Below are 9,410 nucleotides of genomic sequence, written 5' to 3'. Positions count from 1 at the left end.
TACTTTGCCACTAACTCCGTGGAGAGAGACTGTCAGGACTCCTGGGCTCTATCTCAGTTCTGAAAGAAGAGTTGGGGTCTAGTGGTTACATCAGGGGACAAATACAGGTTGTCTCTATATATGAACAGCAAAATGGCCATACTGGATCAGACCAAAAGTCTATCTATCCCAATGTCCTCTCTTCCAACAGTGGTCGATGCCGTTTCTTTGGAAGGAATGAACGGAACAGAATATTATTATGATCCATCCCCTGCAGCTCATTACCAACTTCTGGCAAACGTAAGATAGGAACACCATCCCTGGTCATTCCAGCCAGTAGCTATTGATGGACCTATCCTTTTAAATTTATATTGTTCTTATTGCAATCCTGTTATAGTTTGGGCCTTTCCTCCATTCCCTGTCAGAGTTCCAGAATTTTACCATGAAGACATAATTTTTTCTGTTTGTTTTAAATCTGCTGCCTATACATTTCATTGGGTTACCTTGTGTTATGTTGGTGAAAGAATAAATAACATTTCCTTTTTTCCACACAATTTATGACTTTCTAGACCTCTTACATATCTGCTCACCCTATAATCTTTTCTTTCCCAAGTTGAAAAGTCCCAGTCTTGTTAATTTCTCCTTCTTGGGAAGCTGTTCCTTACCCCTAATTATTTCTGTTGCCCTTTCAATAGTAGTAGTAGTAGGCATCCTTCAGTCTGCATAGACTATGGATTGCGCCCTTTATAGTTTCAATTGAGGACTCCATTTACAGTGTCTACTGTGACTATGAAGACCCACACGAGAGTGACAGTCCTTGCTGCATCTCTTGCAGATGTGGTGGGTGTCTGGCAAGTCCTTAGTGTGCTTTCTGTGCGCTCGCTTCTCCTCTGCTAGCTGTCTGATCCTCATCTCGTCCTTCTCAAGGCTCTTGTGTAACCCCTGCCTCCATCTGCTGCGGTCATCTGCTAGTTCTTCCAAGTTGTCCAGCTCGATGTCTACCTCTCTGAGGTCTCTCTTGCAGACATCTTCGTAGTGCAACTGGGGGCGTCCGGGAGGTCTTTTGCCAGAGGCTAGCTCACCATACAGGATGTCTTTTGGAATCCTTCCATCATTCATCCTGTGGACGTGGCCAAGCCAGCGGAGCTGACGCTGCCTGAGGAGGGTGTGCGTGGTTGGGATTCCAGCTTGCTCGAGGACGGCGGTGTTGGTCACTCTGTCCTTCCATGATATTCCAAGGATGCACCTGAGGCAGCGCAAGTGGAAGATGTTCAGCCTCTTTTCCTGGCGGGCATCCAGGGTCCAAGTCTCGCTGCCATAAAGGAGGGTGCTGAGGATGTAGGCTCTGTAGACTTGCATGTTGGTGTGAGTGTACAGCTTGTTGTTATTCCACACTCTCTTGCTGAGTCTGGACAGAGTTGTGGCCGCTTTTCCGATCCTCCTATTTAGCTCAGTGTCCAACAACAGGGTGTCAGTGATGGTGGACGCGAGGTAAACAAATTCGTGGACGACCTCTAATGTATAGTTGTCAATGCTGATTGATGGGGATTCAGCAACATCCTGACCGAGTACGTTTGTCTTCTTTAGGCTGATGGTAAGCCCAAAGTCCTTGCACCCTTTGGAGAACTGATCCAGCAGTTTTTGAAGCTGGTCTTCTGTGTGAGACACTACAGCAGCATCGTCTGCAAACAGCATGTCTCTGATGAGGACTTCCCACACCTTAGACTTGGCTTTCAGCCTTGCAAGATTAAACAGTTTCCCATCGGATCTTGTGTGCAGCAAGATGCCCTCTGTTGAAGATCCAAAGGCATGCTTCAGGAGGAGTGCGAAGAAAATCCCAAACAATGTTGGAGCAAGCACGCATCCTTGTTTGACGCTGCTCCCGATTCTGAAAGCATCGGAAACAGCTGTGCCTGCCCTTTCAATACTTTTTCCATATCTAATGTGTCTTTTTCTAGATGTGGTGACCAGATCTGCATGCTGTGCTCAAGATGTGAGAATACCAGGACTTTATATAGAGTCACTATGGTATTTTCTGTTGTTGTATCTATTCTTTTCCCAGTGATTCCACGTATTCAGCCAGCTTTTTAGTTTTCACACTGCCACTGCACATTAAGCAGGTATTTTCAGGGAAGTATCCACAATGATTCCAAGATCTCTTTCTGGTGTGGTAACAGCTATTTTAGACCCTGTCATTTTTGTACATATAGTTAGGATTACAGTAGTCCCTCGAGTTACGTGAGGGTTGCATTCCTACGTACCTTCGCATAACTCAGATTTTGCATAAATCGGGGCAGGGGGTGGCTTTTCCCCAGCAGAATGCATGTTCTGCAGCTGGGGAAGCAGCAGGAGCACCTGAAGCTCCTTTTGAAAGGTAACCCCTGGGGTGGGGAGGGGCAGTTGGGGAGCATTAAGCCTGGTGGTGGGTTGGGGCTGTGGGAGGGGGGCAGGGGAGTTAATCCTGTGGTGGCTTAGGGCTGCAGTGTTGGGGGGTGGAGTTGAGCTGGAGTTGGGGGGGGCAGGTGAGCTGCCATATGCAGGGTGGTGAGCTGGGCTGCGGGGAGGTTTGAACTGGGATGGGGGTGGGGGTTTGAGATGGAGCCATGTGAGGGAGGGTTTGAACCAGGGCTGGGATGGTTGAGCTGGGCTACAGGTGGGGTGTTGAATGAGGACCACCTGGGGCTGTGGGGGTTAAACCAGGGCTGGGGGAGCAGGATTTTGAGTTGTGTTTAACTCGCATTAATGCAAATTAAGCACAACTCAAAATAGCACATTTTGAGGGTTTATTGTATATTTTCCAATTTGCATTACTCTGTATTTATCAGTGCTGAATTCCATCTGCCCTTGTGTTGCCTGATCACCCAGTTCTGTAAGATCTCTTTGTAACTCTTTGCAGTCAGCTTTAGACATAAATAATTTGAGTGACTTCGTGGCATCTGAAAATTTTGTCTACTCACTGTTTACTCCTTATTCAAGAACATTTATGAGTATAACAGCAGTGATCTAAGCATACGTCCCAGTAGTACACCAGTCTTTTCCCCCATATCTTTTAAGTGAAATACCCAGTAATGTTTTCATGATGATTTATTGATCCTTCAGTTACTTGATTTACGTGTGTTTTGTTATTCATAATCATCCTGTCCACCCTCTGTTTTTTAAAAAGTCCCTGTATGAACAACTCAAACTGTATTGCAGTTAAGAACTGCCTTGGAGCTAAGACTGGTCTTTAAGCAGACTTCATGTATGAAATCCAGGGGTTCAAGCTTTAGTGGGGCAATTTGCCTTCCCTAGCCTCCCCACCATATATGGTACCCTTGGATTCAGCACATCCCTGTCCCCTTTTCATGCCACAACAGTTCTGCTAGTAACCCAGCTGATGAGCAAACTCCACAAGATTTGTGGGTGATACAGGGATCTGTAGCTTAGTTACAAAGAGCATTGTTGCAGAATGAAAGGGGAAGCTAAAAAAATAACCCTGGGGGTGGGTGTAGAAAGATAGAAAAGCAAACAGTTTAACCATTAAAGTTATTTATTTCCAGATGGTAGCTATACAAGGGCAGCATGGGAAGGCAAGTCTCACCCCAAACTCTTCTGCGTAAGGCCACACATCCCTGACACTAGCCCAATCCTTCCTGGCCATCTGGAGGGCCATGGCGGCCGCACCACAGCCCCTACCTTCCCCAGTGTCCAGGGATTCAGGCTGCCACACTGTGAAAGAGAGAGATCTCATCACTCTGCATATCTTGAATTGATCAGGGTTCCCAGATGGTGATGGCAGCTGCGGGTCCAGAGTATTGGAGACAGAGCAGACGCCCTAGGATGCTCAGTGAAGAGAAGATGAAGTCCCAATGGAACTGGTGCAGAATTTAGATCCAGGCATCAAAGCACTTTACTTCAGCATGGATAGGGATTTTTTTGTAGGACAGACCCACTTCTTCAGATCTACAGATCTGTCCTCCAACAGTAGAAGAAGTGGGTCTGTCCCACGAAAGCTCACCACCTAACAAATTATTTTGTTAGGCTTTAAAATGCTGCATGACTGCTTTTTTGTTTTGATAGAATACAGACTAACATGGCTGTCTCTGTTATTATTCAACATGCAAAGAGCATATCAAAGTTGTTGGTGTTTAGGCCAGACAATGAAACTGATCATTTCTGGCTCTGGGTGATGTTCCTTTGATGGAGCTCAGTGCAATTGGGCAGTTTCAATATTTTGGATACTATTAGAGGATTCATTACTAAAATTGGTCAGGCCATTACTTATCTTGGTGTGTGCCAGTGTGCGTTTGTTAGCACTTGTAGCAGAGATTTCCCATCAGGCAATGCTTTCCTGCTTTCTGTGTCCCAGAGTTCAGTACAGTTCTTGCTTTGAAACTGCTGTTTTCCATTTTGTATGCTAATAGAGATGCGTCCCTTATCTCATCCTCAATGCAAATTAGGCCCAGGGTAATTTCTTAATCCTATCACCCTTTTCCAAGGGTTTTAGGTATGTCTTCCTCTGCCTTTGCATTGCTTTTTGTTCTGTCTTTAGTTCAGGCAGAGGCCAGGGGAGGGTGTCTTTCATGAGTAATATGCCCTAATTCCCAAAGAACACAGAGCTGGGTATGTAACAAAAGGTATAAATGACCATTAAAATAGGTCATAGGTCCTCCCAAGACAACGTGCAGGCCATGGGGAAGTAGCTGGATGTGGGGGCAGCTGGGCAAGAGGCAGCCCCCTGCAGCTTACTCCCACCCTGCATACAACCTACAGCCCACAGGAAGCAGCTGGAGCGGGGACAGCCTCTGGAGCTTGCCCCCACCCACACAGCCAACAGGCCACAGGGGTATATTTGGAGGGGGAGCAGCAGGAGAAGGGGTAAGTCCCCTGCAGCCTGGCCCCACCCAGACAGCTTACAGACCGTGTGGGAGAGGGCAACTGGAAAGAAGGTAGCTCCCCAGAGCCTGGCTCCCTCCCTCATACAGCCTGCAGACCCCTGGAGGCTGGGGTCAACCCATAGAGCACTGTCCACCTCCAACAGGTCGTAGGACATGGCGGCCACTACCCCCAGCAGAGAGCCCTGGAGAAGCTGCAGGCTTTGGGGGCAGCAGCAGGCTAGGGAGTGCTCCCTGAGTGTTCCCCACCACCCCACAGGCTGCAGGCAGGGCAGCAGGGAGGAGGGAAGGGCATCTGGAGGCCAAGGCCAGCCCACATCCTCAGCCAGCACATGACAAGCCCATGACCCCAGATCCCTCCCTCCCAGGAGTCACTGGAGGGGGAGCACAGCCCCAGGCCCCTGGGAGGAGCTGCAACCATAGCAGCAGCATCCTCACCACCACAGGCCACCCCAGTACTCTGCCAGCTCCCAGCCCCCTGCCCTAACTTCTCACCCCCACTCCCTGCCTTTAGCCCCCACCAACTCTCTGCCCCTGCCACCTGCTCCCTCCCCACCCCTGAATCCTCACTCCAGGCTTTGTTTTTCTTCATTTTTGAAAAATACTGTCATTGAAAACAACATGTACATTTTTCATTTATTTTTAAAAAATACTTTATTTAAAGAGCTGAGCAATGCTGGGTACATCTGTTAGTATTACAGTATCAGCATTTCGGGGGTGGATAGGGGAAGGTCATGCAAAAAATCTGAATTATGAAATACAAATGAGTGATTCCGAGCAGTCATGAAAGGCATCTGACAGACTCTTTGACCTGCTAAATGGACTTTAATCTATGACACCACTGTGACTTTAAAAAGCACTATGGGTGCTATTTTAACTATTTTCTTAGAGTTCACCCTCTGTCCCTCCCTTGCTGACGATACACCATCTGTTTGCAAGGGAATCTTCTTATATCATTAAACCACCTTCAAAATGCTTAACCAGGGTAAAATATAAAGTCAGGGGTTGGGAATCCAGTTCCAATAAAATAATGAGCCATCCTTATTCAGAGGAGTTTCATATTCAAGGCCCAGTTAAGATTTGGGATCCTACTAACAGGCATAAACCTAGTCAGCCATTGTTATGAAATGCTGACCTCAATGGCTGAAATCTCATTAGATCAGCTATTTTTAAATGAGAATATTTACATGGGGGTATTAAATCTCTCAGACTTCAGCAGAATCAGAAAAGGGCAAATCTGAACTGGGGACTAGAACAATTTTGAGCATTACTATGTGCAGTTCTGGCTCTCTGAATTATCTATTTGTTGTGCGACCATGGGTGATTTTAATTTTAGTGATCTGTGCTTTGCTTCAGAAGAGATGTATTTCTAGTAATACCTTTATGGGTCCCTATCTACATTAACCTGGTAATGAAGCATGTTTCAAAAGTATTGAAGACAATCAGTGTGCCTAATGAGGTTATATGCTAACCTTAAACAACTTGCCTAAGTAATCACTTAAAGTGAAGGGGGGGAGTCTTTTATTAATTGCAAAGCAGTAGCTATCTTCACATTTAAAGAGGAGCAGACAAGAAATTTAACATAAGCCAACAGAAGGCAGGAAATTGGCTTTTGTTTCTGCACAACTCCCCTCTACTTCCAATTCTCAATGTAATCAACTTGAGTTGTGTGTGGAAGAAGGATGGATAGAGTGAATTGTACTAAGTATTGACTCAAGCATGAACCCCACAATGATGTATGGAGCTGAGGAAATGCCCCACATCCACTTAACAAGACTCAGATCAGTGGTCAGTGGCTCTCTGCTATACCCCTAGTAAATAAATATGCGCAAGTGTAAGTACATCAGTGCAGTTCAAACTACTGCAAACATCTAGTGTGCTGCATTTAGAGTTCAGGTTTTGACCTTCCATGCCATCTTTGCATAAAGCTAAATTGCTTCAGATTTGTAGTGATCAGATGCCTTGCTAAGGACTGTAAGAGTTCTGCAACTCTCATGCTTTGTTGCTCTGGCTAGTAAGAAGAGGTAGATCACATATTTGAAAGGATGAACCCAGGGACTTGCAGAATATTTTCCTTAGTTATTGAGTGGCTAAAATGCTTAGACTGACACGCTTGACTTAACTAGATTCTTAAGACAACTGTGCTTGGCGACAAAGGGAAGGAGATTCTGGTGGATAAGGATGTATAATGAAGCACAATGTCCAATTCTCTAAGAATATAAAACAACTGAAAGTCAAAGGAAAGGATTATTAAGGTTACATGATTCTTAGAGGATTAGTGTGAGCCTTTCTAGTAGGTCTTTCTGCAGTACTGTTTAAGTATAGTTTGTTTTATCACCTTCTGCTTTGGAGGTTTTGTTGTTGCTCTGTACCTTCTTGGAGACAAACTGAGCTCTGACCTTAAAGGAAGCAGGATTAGACTCCATGGGTCCTTAACAGCAGGGCTTGGCCAACAGTCTCTGGGACTTCCATCCCTAAACAGTGTCTTGAGGCAGGGTTGGTGCAAGAAAGGCAGGGAAAGAGCTAAATAGGTGCAAGGTTGTGATGTAGAGTCCAAACAGTTTTGTACCATTTTTAATAAAGTAATGTTTGATACAGGTGGAATCTCTCTATTTGGGCACTTTTGGGACCTGACCAGTGCCGACCAAGAGAATTTGCTGGACCACTGGAGGTCATTATTGTCTAACAGCATTACCACCACTTCCAATGCTTTTCTGGGCTCTTAGAAGACATTTAGGGGTAAATTATAGCTAAATAAAAACACAGAACACTGAGAGTCAGGACTGGTGGCTGTAAACAAACTTTATGGGACCACAGGTAACTAACTTGGCCACATCCAGGATAAGTGGTCATCCAGCTAACTAAAATCAGGCCCGATTATGGATGTTGCCGGATGAGAGAGTGCGTGACTAGAGAGGTTCAATTTGTAGTGTGCTTTCAGCCAGCCCAAGACTCAATGACAGGCAGCTTGCTTCTGCATTCCGGTGCCTCAAAAAAAAGTTTTTTGGGTGGCACAGCCAGTCCAGCTGGAAGCAGCAAGAGCTGACAACTTCACAAGAGAGCCTGATTTTTCAGTATCGCAGTGCAGCTTCCACCCTACAGAGCTTTAAGCCACAAATCCAAATTCTGAGAGGCTTATCTGGGGGGAAGGTATGTAAAAGCAGGGGACTAGGCTTCATGAGGTCTAGTTTCTGTTCTTGGCTCTGCCAGTGATTTGTTATGTGACATTGGACACATCATTTAGATTCCGTATCCCTCACTTTCCTTGTCTATAAAGTGGGGATTTTTACATATGTCACAAGATGGGGGTTAAGGCTTCTCATGAAAGTTCATAATGCATGTACTCTCAGCAAGGAAATATTAAATGAAAAAGTATGATTGTTTATCCGATTCTAACTGAAATGTATATCGTGCCCACTGATACTTAAAATAATGTCAAAACAGCACCTGGCATTCTGTATTCTTTTGTGGCACATGTATCATATGCCAAGATACAAGCTGTCATCCCTCTGTCCGTTTTTGTAAAGTGGCCAGCAGATATTGCCCTTCTTGTTTGCTATCACAGTCTGATACAGTAGTTGTCTAAACGCTGCAGGTGAAATGTCACTGAAATACTGAGGTGAGGCATGTGGTATAATTTTCTTCTTAGCACATGCATGACATACCTCAGCTGCCATGTGACCAAGATTCATCACAAAATTTTGTCAGCTGGTTGGTTTGTTAGCTTCACCAGCCCAGGCTGGATACTCATGGGGAGTGCAACAAATGCAACATAAACACCCCAACCCTGTTTGACACATGAGAAATAATAAACCCAGAAAGATTTGAAGTTTAGATAATTTTAATGTCTAAAAAGAAACAAGGATAGATCAGGTAAGCTTGTCAGTTCAAATGAAACTGTGGGAGGCATAACTCACAGCCATGACTAACTTGGTACACTGTGACTCAACCAGTGATGCATTATCAGGAACCTCTGAGACCTTCTGGCCTCCCAGTTAATAAAACAGTAAATAAAAGTACTTTGTTTTCTGTGACTAATTGAATCCTTGAGTCTAATTTCATTGCCCCCAAACTACAAAGTGACTAAAGCTGTGCAAAACAGCAAGTCTGATCCAAAGAAGCTTCTGTGAAGGCTTCCTTGAGTTTAAAATCCCATGTGCTTGTGCTTCGTGAGTATTGGTCTGAGTTGTGTTCAAACCCAAAATTCAAAGCAAAATTCACATATTTCAATTTAATTACAGACTCTGTGCTCAGATTAGGTTAGCTAGAAAAGGCAACAAATCACAGGGATCCTTGAGAAAACTGGGCTGAACTTCAAATTTGTACCAAGACCCAGAATAGGGAAACTTTCTTCCCCCGGGAAAGGGGACTTTTTGCCGGAGCAGGAAAATTCAACAGCTGTAGCTTCTTATTAGTGCAGAATTGGCTCCAGCAGAGTGCTAAATCCTAGCATGTGTCAGTGCTTTACTTTGTGTTTGTAGAGCACCTAGCACAACTGGGATCCCGCAATTGGGACTCGTCATCCTTCAGATCATTCCATAACATTCTCCTTTGCCA

This window comes from Carettochelys insculpta, chromosome 7 (genome assembly GCF_033958435.1).
Source record: "Carettochelys insculpta isolate YL-2023 chromosome 7, ASM3395843v1, whole genome shotgun sequence".
Lineage (NCBI taxonomy): Eukaryota > Metazoa > Chordata > Testudines > Carettochelyidae > Carettochelys > Carettochelys insculpta.
The sequence above is the reverse complement of the archived record's forward strand: the minus strand, read 5'-3'. Positions refer to the sequence as shown.